We start from the raw sequence: 13,039 nt of genomic DNA on the forward strand, positions 1-13,039 counted from the left end.
AAAATGTCAGTAATTTTTTTGTTCTGGTAGTTAGTGTATTGTATGTTACATTTCCTTTGCTGATGAGCTTTGTGTGCAGTTTGACAAATCCTTCCTACAGTATTTGTGTATGAGCATTTATGTGTAAAGAGGTTGCGCAAGTGATGATGTATTTGTTGAGGGAAAGGGAGGGGATGCAGAGAGAAAGTCATAATTGCTCTGGTTCTGAAAAGGGCTGTTGGCCCTGATCATAAACACTCCTCCTGTGTGCCTCCTTTAGCTGGATTCAGAACTGGAATCTGGAGTCTCATCTCTGAACTGACATTTCTTGCAGTTTAGCAGCCACACAAACATGAAAGCTTCTGTACCAATGTTCCTGAAACAGAGAAGCAAGTTCTGCTTTCAATGTCCAGAATATCGCGAAACCAGGAATGGTTTATTTCATGGTAAATATCACAGACACCCATCTATGTTTAACTTTGCATTTCTGATGGCTGCAGTACAACCAACCGAAAGTGATGAATGTTGCTAACTTTGTGAACATCAACATTATCCAGCCTGTTATGATATTATCATTATTATTATCATCATTATCAATATCATCATTATTATTGTTGCTATCACTGTTACTGTTGTTGTTTTTGTTAGTGTTGTTACTATTTACACATCAGTTGTTCAAACAAAATTTCTTGTGACCAAAGCATGTTGGTGTGTTAAATTATATCTGTTGCTGATAATGATGTTCAAACTATACACCAACTGTTCATTTCAATTTTCTTATGTGTGTGACCAACAAATGTTGACCAGCGATATCGTCTCTGTCCTGTTTTGGGCTCGTTATATATTCTGTCTTTTTGTTCTTTGTCCATCAATTCATGTAAATTGTGTACAACCCAACCCATCATCAAAACACATTAAGAGCCAGAACAACAGTGAAAGCAAAGTCGTTCACACACCAAAATTCCATGACCAGAAGAGCAGACAATGCAGACAACAGACCCAAACCCAAACCACACGCTGTTCCCCAACAACAAACACATAATACACAGTCACATCACACGCTGTTCCCCAACAACAAACACATAATACACAGTCACATCACACACTGTTCCCCAACAACAAACACATAATACACAGTCACATCACACCCTATTCCCCAACAACAAACACATAATATACAGTCACATCACACCCTATTCCCCAACAACAAACACATCATATACAGTCACATCACACACTGTTCCCCAATAACAAACACATCATATACAGTCACATCACACACTGTTCCCCAACAATAAACACATCATATACAGTCACATCACACACTGTTCCCCAACAATAAACACATCATATACAGTCACATCACACACTGTTCCCCAATAACAAACACATCATATAGTCACATCACACGCTGTTCCCCAACAACAAACACATAATATACAGTCACATCACACGCTGTTCCCCAACAACAAACACATAATATACAGTCACATCACACGCTGTTCCCCAACAACAAACACATAATATACAGTCACATGAGACAGTCCAACAGTCAACAAGCCATTTAGATGAGATGATAAACCATGTTTGTGGCATGCTCTTTGCTCATGTATAAAAACCCATGGAACAAAAGGGTTGTCACTGGCAAAATTATGTAGAAAACTCCACTTTGATAGGAAAACAAATACACTTGCAGGCAGAAAAAAAAGGTGGTGTAGCAGCACCCTCCCCCACAGGACAGCAGCTCAAAATTCACACAGAGAAATATGCTGTGACAAAATACAATACATTACCATGCAATACAACACAACTAAACTCACACTAACTGCTTCATCGTGTTCCACTCCCACGTTAACTCACGTGTACAAATGAGATACAAATCACACATCAAACATGAAAGAAAGGATAAATTGTCCATCATAATGATAACATACAAAGAATAGCATGTGTCGGTGGGCGTGTGTGCATGTGGGGGGTTTGGGGGGGGGGGGGGGGGGGGGGGGGGGGGGGGGTTGGTACTTTCTAAATTAAAAAAAAAAGAAATTTGAAAAGCATTGTGTTGAGCACTTAAAAAAGATAGGTAAAAAAAGAAGAAACATTCAAAAAGAAATATCTGTGGACTTGCATGCAACTGTGGAGAAAAATGTTAGAGCACAATCACAGTTTTCAAAGTTCTTACAATCAAGCAATTGCAATTTTCTGATTACTTATATTTCTATTGCACTCTACATATACTACATTTTGCACCCAAAAATTGCCACATGGAAATACCTGGGTTTTTTTTTCCAGTTTCATAAACAAAATAAAAACCAATGATGGAATGTACATATCAACATGCAAGCACAGATTCACAAACATGTATGCATACAAAAACAGTATCAAGTGACTACACTTGTACATGTACTGAACAAACACATACAAAAACAGTATCAAGTGACTACACTTGTACATGTACTGAACAAACACATACAAAAACAGTATCAAGTGACTACACTTGTACATGTACTGAACAAACACATACAAAAACAGTATCAAGTGACCACACTTGTACTGAACAAACACATACAAAAACAGTATCAAGTGACCACACTTGTACTGAACAAACACATACAAAAACAGTATCAAGTGACTACACTTGTACATGTACTGAACAAACACATACAAAAACAGTATCAAGTGACTACACTTGTACATGTACTGAACAAACACATACAAAAACAGTATCAAGTGACTACACTTGTACATGTACTTAACAAACACCAAAGAAACAGGATGAAAAAATCAATAAACAAACAGTGATAAAAAAATAATTAAAAAAAAGCCACCAAAAACCACCAACTACAGGAGAAAAAGTGATCCATGACAGTTATTTACACAGTTTCTCAGCGATTGTTTATGGAAATATACACCAGAGTCATGACCATTTCTTCATACTGGGCTCCAAAAACTATCACAAATACTTATACTTGTCCTTCCAGTCATTTTGACAGCCATTCAACTGTTACTGACTTTTTACCAAAATCATATTACATCACAGAAGTGAGCTTTTCTTTATATATATATATATATATGATATATATATAATTATGTGTGTGTGTGTGTGTGTGTGTGTGTGTGTGTGTGTGCGTGTGTGTAGAGAGAGAGAGAGAGAGGGAGAGAGACACACACACACACACACATATATATCCTTGGCTATGAAAGTTACATACACACAATTGTCACTGATTAAAATTACAATGCCTTGAACAAAAAGACAAGTTATTTATAGGCTAAAGTTACTTATATTTATCATTTCATGAGGATGACACTCACTCAAAAAGAAATTAATTTTACACTTTGATACATGATTGTCAGAGGAAATTTGAGCAGTCATTCAGAAGCCTCTGCTTATTTATGGAAGACTTTCCATCCCAATGTTTTGCAAATCTCTCAGAAATTTCTCAAGTCTTGCAAAATAGCGTAGACCTAGGAAATTTCTTACTGCTATATAAATATTGTGCTTCAGACTGCAACCTGACCCTGGTATTTTATTATTATTTTTGGGGGGGCAAGACCTGACCTAATTCAAGCACAATACTGACACAAAATCGAAATATAGACATGAAAATTACTGTCCTCAATATCAACAGAGTGTGGATTACAGAAACACAAAAAGACAGGTTAGGCAGCACCCCCAAACACAGTATATGGCTGCCTAAACCAAAAGGTTCAACTGTTACATAACTCTCATAATCAGGGAAGGATGACAGCTGCAGGCAAGGATAGAACTCGAAATTTTTTTCTTGCTTGGCTTTTTCTTGCATGAACTAAACCATTAAACAAGAAAAAAAAAAGTTCTTACTCTTGAAAAGACAAAGGCACATAAATCATTTCTCCTTACACTACCCATTAACCAGTATACAACTAACTAAGACATACTTAGAAATAAATCCAGATAATCCCCCCCACCACCCCCCTTATCCCCCCAAAAAAGACACTCCCAAGTTCATTCGCATCCTCTTCCTCTGACATTTTAAACACAGCAATAATGGTGGAAGAAATGCGGAACATCATTCAATGCGCCTTGTCCATATGTTCAATTTCAGTTTCAAGGAGGTGTGAAAGACTTACCCGTTATACACTGCACCACATCTGCTGTAAAATATATATATATATATATATATATATATATTTAATAAAAAAGGGAGCAGATTCCTGGCTTCCACATAAACCCAGCACACTGGTCACGCCTTGAGAGCCTACCCTAGACTTGCACAAAACATTAGCATACAATAAAAACTGATAATCAAACAAAATAGACAAACAACTGAACACATCAAATCAAAACATAAAGTGGCTTGACATGGAGGACAGGAGGGGAGAGAACCTTTGGTTCCAAGATGTGGGGTCTGAATCACTGACTAAAAATACATGGATAGTGCATGCCTTCTCTGAGCCCCTTTGCTAACTGAAGCCAGTGCAAATGCTCAATCAGCCATTTTGCTTCTCGTGTCAGTATAGCATGAATCGGTGACTTCATATGGGTAGCCGAGAGCTCAGCTGGCTTCACGGCAAGCTTTCACTTGCTCTCGGCGTTAGTTAAGCTGACATTCCTGTGTGTGTCTCCACTGCCACGTGTCAATCAAGACACAACATTTGGCATGTCGTGGGGGCAAGCATAACACGATTTCATCAAAGATACACAGTTACAGTTCAGTAACTACCATCAGTTAGCAGACGACTTGTCAACGGACTGACGGCCGGATACAAGAAACAATATGGCGTCCAGTTGGCTTCAGCTTTCCTGGCCAATGAGCTATCCATGTATTTTTAGAGCAGTGGGTCTGAATGATGAAACAAGTTGAGGTCCAGCAGCCTTGTGGCCTGCGTTCAGGTGAACAAGAGGTACAGGGAAGTACATTAGAGACTTCCACCGATGCACACTCCAGGTCCGTACATACACCCTCCACTTGACACATACACACAGCAACGATCGTGGAAGAAATGTTAAACACAAATAGGGTTTATAAAGACTGAAGGTCTTGAATATGCCACACACACACACACACACACACAAACGAAAGACAAACAGAACAAACATACTGTTGCTACCTCTGTATATTTGTTCTTTCTGTTTTATTATCATTATTAATAATTACTGATACTTATTTAGAGCCTATTTTTGGTTACAGACCAAAGCATAAGTAATTCACACACACAGTGTCATTTGTACAACTGGCAACCAACCCTGGTGCAGGGTCCTTCAGGAGCTCATCACTCGTTTCCTGTGTCCTGGTTTCAGTTATGCGCACGCACACACATATCATGAGTATCAACTGTCAGCAATCATTGTTTGTTTATTAACCTGAACTCATCCATGGTCAATGAAACTTCATCGTAATTCATACCTGACCTGCAGGCTGTTTGTTGCTGACTTTTGACAGGTGGGAGGGGAGGAGGGTCATTGGGTAATTCTCGTTTGACATTGTGTCTTTTTCTTTTTACCCTCACCAGGCCCTAGTTTGTGTGTACTTTAAAGAAGGGTCATGCATACCGCAAGGTAAAGCAATGACAGAAATCAATACATATTTGTCACTGCTCTCTCTTGCACACACACACACACACACACACACACACACACACACGTAGATAACAAACAAAAATTACCCCCATCTCAATATCACTTTCAGTAAAGAAAAAAAAAAAAAGTTAAAACTAAAAACTGACTGATACAGAAAAAAAGAAGTCTCAATGCATCTTTCTAATAATTCATTCCGCTGCTTATTATTCTATCCAGAAACAAACAAAAATATTTCACCTCTGTTTTCATTGATGAAAAGCAAAGAAAAAATGAAACAGTTGAACAAAGAACCTCAAAAAACAAAGCTGGAAAAAAGCCTTCACAAATCACCAAAAACAAAAATGAACAAGACTTCTTTCCTGACCATTGCTAAAAAAGACAAGTTCTTTTACACCTGCAAACAAAGCTACCGTACCATAAAAAAGCGGTCCACATCAATGCAACTGCTATCAAAGGAATCATCATTTTCAAAAAAATACAAGAATGATTTAAGCCAAACACTTGCTGTAAAGTAAAAACATTTTACAATTTCACAGAAGTTATCAGAAGAGAACACATTCACATCAGTATCAGTATCAGTAGCTCAAGGAGGCGTCACTGCGTTTGGACAAATCCATATATGCTACACCACATCTACCAAGCAGATGCCTGACCAGCAGCGTAACCCAATGTGCTTAGTCAGGCCTTGAGAAAAAAAAAGAGAAAAAAAAAGATGATAATTTTTTTTTTTTTTTTTTTTTTAATGTTCAGAAAAGAAACGCTGAACAACTCTAATTCTTGCTTCTTGTTCTGGGCAGCCATCAACTTCCTCAGACTCCACTGCTACAGCTTTCCACACCTACTGGTACCAGGTTACTGCTGCAGCTTTCCACACCTACTGGTACCAGGTTACTGCTGCAGCTTTCCACACCTACTGGTTCCAGGGACCAGGTTACTGCTGCAGCTTTCCATACCTACTGGTTCCAGGGACCAGGTTACTGCTGCAGCTTTCCACACCTACTGGTTCCAGGTTACTGCTGCAGCTTTCCATACCTACTGGTTCCAGGGACCAGGTTACTGCTGCAGCTTTCCATACCTACTGGTACCAGGTTACTGCTGCAGCTTTCCATACCTACTGGTTCCAGGGACCAGGTTACTGCTGCAGCTTTCCACACCTACTGGTACCAGGTTACTGCTGCAGCTTTCCACACCTACTGGTTCCAGGTTACTGCTGCAGCTTTCCACACCTACTGGTACCAGGTTACTGCTGCAGCTTTCCACACCTACTGGTACCAGGTTACTGCTGCAGCTTTCCACACCTACTGGTTCCAGGGACCAGGTTACTGCTGCAGCTTTCCACACCTACTGGTTCCAGGGACCAGGTTACTGCTGCAGCTTTCCACACCTACTGGTTCCAGGGACCAGGTTACTGCTGCAGCTTTCCACACCTACTGGTTCCAGGGACCAGGTTACTGCTGCAGCTTTCCACACCTACTGGTTCCAGGTTACTGCTGCAGCTTTCCATACCTACTGGTACCAGGTTACTGCTGCAGCTTTCCACACCTACTGGTTCCAGGGACCAGGTTACTGCTGCAGCTTTCCACACCTACTGGTTCCAGGGACCAGGTTACTGCTACAGCTTTCCACACCTACTGGTACCAGGGACCAGGTTACTGCTGCAGCTTTCCACACCTACTGGTACCAGGTTACTGCTGCAGCTTTCCACACCTGCTGGTACCAGGTTACTGCTGCAGCTTTCCACACCTACTGGTTCCACGGACCAGGTTACTGCTGCAGCTTTCCACACCTACTGGTACCAGGTTACTGCTGCAGCTTTCCATACCTACTGGTTCCAGGGACCAGGTTACTGCTGCAGCTTTCCACACCTACTGGTACCAGGTTACTGCTGCAGCTTTCCACACCTACTGGTACCAGGTTACTGCTGCAGCTTTCCACACCTACTGGTACCAGGTTACTGCTGCAGCTTTCCACACCTACTGGTACCAGGTACCAGGTTACTGCTGCAGCTTTCCACACCTACTGGTTCCAGGGACCAGGTTACTGCTGCAGCTTTCCACACCTACTGGTACCAGGTTACTGCTGCAGCTTTCCACACCTACTGGTACCAGGTTACTGCTGCAGCTTTCCACACCTACTGGTACCAGGTTACTGCTGCAGCTTTCCACACCTACTGGTACCAGGTTACTGCTGCAGCTTTCCACACCTACTGGTACCAGGTACCAGGTTACTGCTGCAGCTTTCCACACCTACTGGTTCCAGGGACCAGGTTACTGCTGCAGCTTTCCATACCTACTGGTACCAGGTTACTGCTGCAGCTTTCCATACCTACTGGTACCAGGGACCAGGTTACTGCTGCAGCTTTCCACACCTACTGGTACCAGGTACCAGGTTACTGCTGCAGCTTTCCACACCTACTGGTACCAGGTACCAGGTTACTGCTGCAGCTTTCCACACCTACTGGTTCCAGGGACCAGGTTACTGCTGCAGCTTTCCACACCTACTGGTACCAGGTACCAGGTTTGCAACAAAGTGACCAAAGGTTTGTGGATAAAATTGTAAATAACACAAAACAAAATGAGCAGAACACAAAACCTCAGATGCATGCAAGCATGTACACACACACACTTGGACACACATGCAAACAAGGTAAGACAATATGAATTTATTTTTTTTTTAAATAAAAAAAAAAAAAAAAAGTTTTAAACCATTCATTTCTTTTCTTCCAGCCAAATCATGACAAAAAGATGAAGGTCACATAGGAACCTGGCAAGCACCTCAATTTTTACATGAATTTTTGTATACTTTTCACTTCTTCTTTAGTTTTTGCAACAAAATATCCTGCCGGCAGAAGTATCTTCTCTCTTCGGCACCTTATCTCTCTGAGTGGTGGGAAATGTGATCGTAAGCAGGCTGGAATGTGTGGACCACGTTTATACACACTGTTCTGTGTGCTTCAGCAGGATGGGAATGACTTCAGTCACACAGCATGTAAGTGTTGTGATGATGATTGGTCACACAGCATGTAAGTGTTGTGATGATTGGTCACACAGCATGTAAGTGTTGTGATGATGATTGGTCACACAGCATGTAAGTGTTGTGATGATGATTGGTCACACAGCATGTAAGTGTTGTGATGATTGGTCATACAGCATGTAAGTGTTGTGATGATTGGTCACACAGCATGTAAGCGTTGTGATGATGATTGGTCACACAGCATGTAAGTGTTGTGATGATGATTGGTCACACAGTATGTAAGTGTTGTGATGATGATTGGTCACACAGCATGTAAGTGTTGTGATGATGATTGGTCACACAGCATGTAAGTGTTGTGATGATTGGTCACACAGCATGTAAGTGTTGTGATGATTGGTCACACAGCATGTAAGTGTTGTGATGATGATTGGTCACACAGCATGTAAGTGTTGTGATGATGATTGGTCACACAGCATGTAAGTGTTGTGATGATGATTGGTCACACAGCATGTAAGTGTTGTGATGATGATTGGTCACACAGCATGTAAGTGTTCTGATGATTGGTCACACAGCATGTAAGTGTTGTGATGATTGGTCACACAGCATGTAAGTGTTGTGATGATGATTGGTCACACAGCATGTAAGTGTTCTGATGATTGGTCACACAGCATGTAAGTGTTGTGATGATTGGTCACACAGCATGTAAGTGTTCTGATGATTGGTCACACAGCATGTAAGTGTTGTGATGATTGGTCACACAGCATGTAAGTGTTGTGATGATGATTGGTCACACAGCATGTAAGTGTTCTAATGATTGGTCACACAGCATGTAAGTGTTCTGATGATTGGTCACACAGCATGTAAGTGTTCTGATGTATCATTCTTCTTTTGTGGACTTTGAAGTGGACCTTGACTCCAGTGAATGTGAACTACTGTGTATTCAAGTGTGGATATAAGCACACACACACAAACATGCTCACACACACACACACACACACACAAACATGCTCACACACATACACTCACAACTGAACTGACCATTTCCGACTTTTATGCGGATTAGAAAAATTCATAATGATCAGCAAACTTAGCGTTGCTGAGATCACTGATGCAATCCAGCCTTGTTTCTCTGGGTAAAAAACAACAACAAACAAACAAAAACAAACCCTGTCATACAAACCAGTCCACATCTACGTACGACAAAGTCACCACTCCTAAGCTCCACATAACAGAACGCACAGATGCATATAAAACTACGCAACCTTTGTTCTTTTTTCTTGTGCACTTAAAAATGATAAATATGAGGGTACAAGAAAAATGCCTGAAAAACCAAAAGAGCAGAATAACAGTGGGACCACCAAGCCAAGGTCAAGGTAACCTCTCGCTATCTGAACCGATGAGCAACAAGCTGTGAACACTGAGAACAGCGGAGAGACGGACTGTTGGGGTGGGGGTGTAAACACTGGGGAAGACCAAGGAAATCCACACCAATACACAGTAAACAACAATATCAAAAAGACAACAACAGATTATATATATATATCTATATATCTAAGAACTGGGGAAGACAGGGAATATACACACCAATACACAGTAAACAACAATATCAAAAAGACAACTGATTATATATATATATATAAAGGAATCTAAGAACTGGGGAAGACAGGGAATATACACACCAATACACGATAAAAAAAAAAAAAGCACTGTCAAGATTTAAGATAAAAAAATGTTAAAAAGATTATAAGTAAAAAACAACAACAACAAAAATAAAAAACAGAAAAGAGATATAAAGCTAAAGATGAGAAAGACAGTCTCCTGACAGACAACTGTAACCATCCCTGCTGTCCTTCCACCCTAGCTTGTGCTGTCCTTCCACCCTAGCTAGTGCTGTCTTTTCAGCCTGGCCCACTCACTGCACAATAATTGTTTCCTCAACATCAACGTTACAACAAGAATTAATTTGTCATTACATAAAGCTTTGCTCTCCCAAGGAAATAACTTGTACATAAAGCTTCGCTGTAGTAAGTAAGTCTTGTGTGAATAAAGCCATATCTCAAGGATCCATTGGTATCATACACCCATCTTCACTTTTTTTTATATTACAAGGAGTACATCATTTCTTCATGCAATATGCATACATCCTTAATTCCATTTGTACTGTGCAGATAATAATAAATAACCAAACACAGAACTGCCAAATACAGGCCTGTGACAAATTCCAAAGGATAAAAAAAAAAAAATCCTGGTATAAAATACCCCCTGAAGGCATGTAAAAATAGGGGAAGAAATCAAAATTGGCATGTACATTCTTCCATGGTCATAACAGGGATCGCGCTAGACTTTTTCAAAACGCGTGCAGCTTACGCTAAGTCGGCAAAAAAATGCGTAAGTTAGAGTCAGAATTGCGTCAGACCTATGACACTAAATCAAAGGTTTACTCACCTATTTTCGCCGCTCAGGTCGGCGCTGAAATTCACCGCAAGCCCTGACAATCATATTGAGTCGATTCCGTGACTGAGATACAGTGGAAAACAAAAAAACGCTAGGGCCTAGGCTAGCCGAGTAACGTTCAGCAGTCAAACAAGGCTTAACTTTCCCGCTACAGGGTCACGCCCTGTAATGACGCCACTCTGTTCCAAAACTCGTCAGCTAAGCAGTGTTGTGTGCGCGCGTACTCTGTTAATTGGCTGTCACGTAGCTGTTAAGAGTCACGTAGGCATCTCGCAGTGCTCCGCATGCACAGACACTTTGTCTTGTACCGTCTGATTCAGTATCGCAAACCTAGCTGCCAAGTCAGTCCTAAAGTTGCATTGATACGGCTTGGAGTAAAAGTTGTTTTGCGTAAGTGTTATGCGTGAGCGCTGTGAAAATGCGTCAGCGAAAATCAAAATACGTCAAATACGCGAAAAACATGCGTTAACGCGATCCCTGTCATATGCCAACCTCATGATGCATCACAAACACACACACACACACACACACACATCAAGATTAACGTTGCACTCTCCATTGCCTTCAGTTTTAAGCCAGTGTACTTTTCGACAGCATCAACTCTGTACTACTGTACATTTCTACATCTACTTCAAACCCTATAAACTATTGCAAACTTGTACATGTTTCCAATACTATAGGCACTTCTGTATTGATTTCAGCCCGATTCAAATAGTGTGCAACTCTACATTAATTCCAAGCGTCATGAACTATTGTGTAAACCACCTGCATTCATTTCAACACTTATAAAAGGTCACAGTTTCTTCATGCTTTTGTTGCCATTCAAACTGCTCTGTCCTAATTGTCCTATGCTGTGTTATGCTAACTATGCAAGGGAACCTCTGCTAATTTGCCCCCAAACCTAGCAGACATCACATTTCGTCAGTCTTTCACATTTACCTTACCCCACACCTGTGCATGCACGTAACACACAGTACACATGCACTCCCATACAAATTTACACACAAGTACATGTGCACTCCCATACAAATTAACACACAAGTACACAGGCACTCCCACACAAATTAACACACAACTACACATGCACTTCCATACACGTTAATCTAACAAACAAACCCTCACAGACACAGCGTTCAACAAGTCTGGTTTACATTTGATGTCTGACTTGCAATGTGACCCATGCAATTTGCAAACCCAGCAAACTAAAGCATTTTGACAGATGGGACGCTTGCAAGCCACAAGGCTGAGGCTGGAGGCAGTCCCTTTACTATTACTGTTTCTATCACTCCTCCTCTCTCCCCAACCTCTTTCTCTCCCCTTGGTCGGATCCACAGACCTGTTAGTTTCACTTTCAGACTTTTACCTAACTAGAAATGGACAGGAGGGGAGGGGGGGACTAATGCTAACTACCGACACTGACTATGATGACGCATTTAGAGCAGCTGCTAGGACGCCAGTTTCTCCTGGTGGCAGACTTTGTGTTCAATTCCACAAACTGTCACAACAGTCCCAAGCTTCCATGACAGACTGTCAGGACCTAAATGAACTTGACTGCTGATGTCATCAGTAAAAGGACTGTCACCTGACCTGATTTGATTTGATTGTCACCTGAGACGGACAGAGCTCACAGGTCAGAGTGTTAGTCACCTTCAGTTTATTTGGACTTTTTCCTCATGGGACTGCGTTACTTCTGTTCAGCCAATCAACACTGAGGCTACCTTCATACTGCCATGCACTGCTGTCAAACTGACGTGAAAAAAAAAATCTGAATGGACATGGGAAAAAGCGTTCATACTTATCCACATGTTTTCTACTGGCGAGGAAGATGGGATGCTGCATGTTGTACATTTCCAGTAAACATGGCGGTGACGGGGCGACAGTAAGTGACTGTGTGGTGTTGACGGGGCGACAGTAACTGACTGTGTGGTGGTGGTGGTGGTGACGGGGTGACAGTAACTGACTGTGTGGTGGTGGTGGTGGTGACGGGCGACAGTAACTGACTGTGTGGTGGTGGTGGTGGTGACGGGGCGACAGTAACTGACTTGGTGGTGGTGGTGGTGGTGGTGACGGGGC

The sequence above is a fragment of the Babylonia areolata genome, chromosome 35 (assembly GCF_041734735.1).
Source record: "Babylonia areolata isolate BAREFJ2019XMU chromosome 35, ASM4173473v1, whole genome shotgun sequence".
Taxonomy (NCBI): Eukaryota; Metazoa; Mollusca; class Gastropoda; order Neogastropoda; family Buccinidae; genus Babylonia; species Babylonia areolata.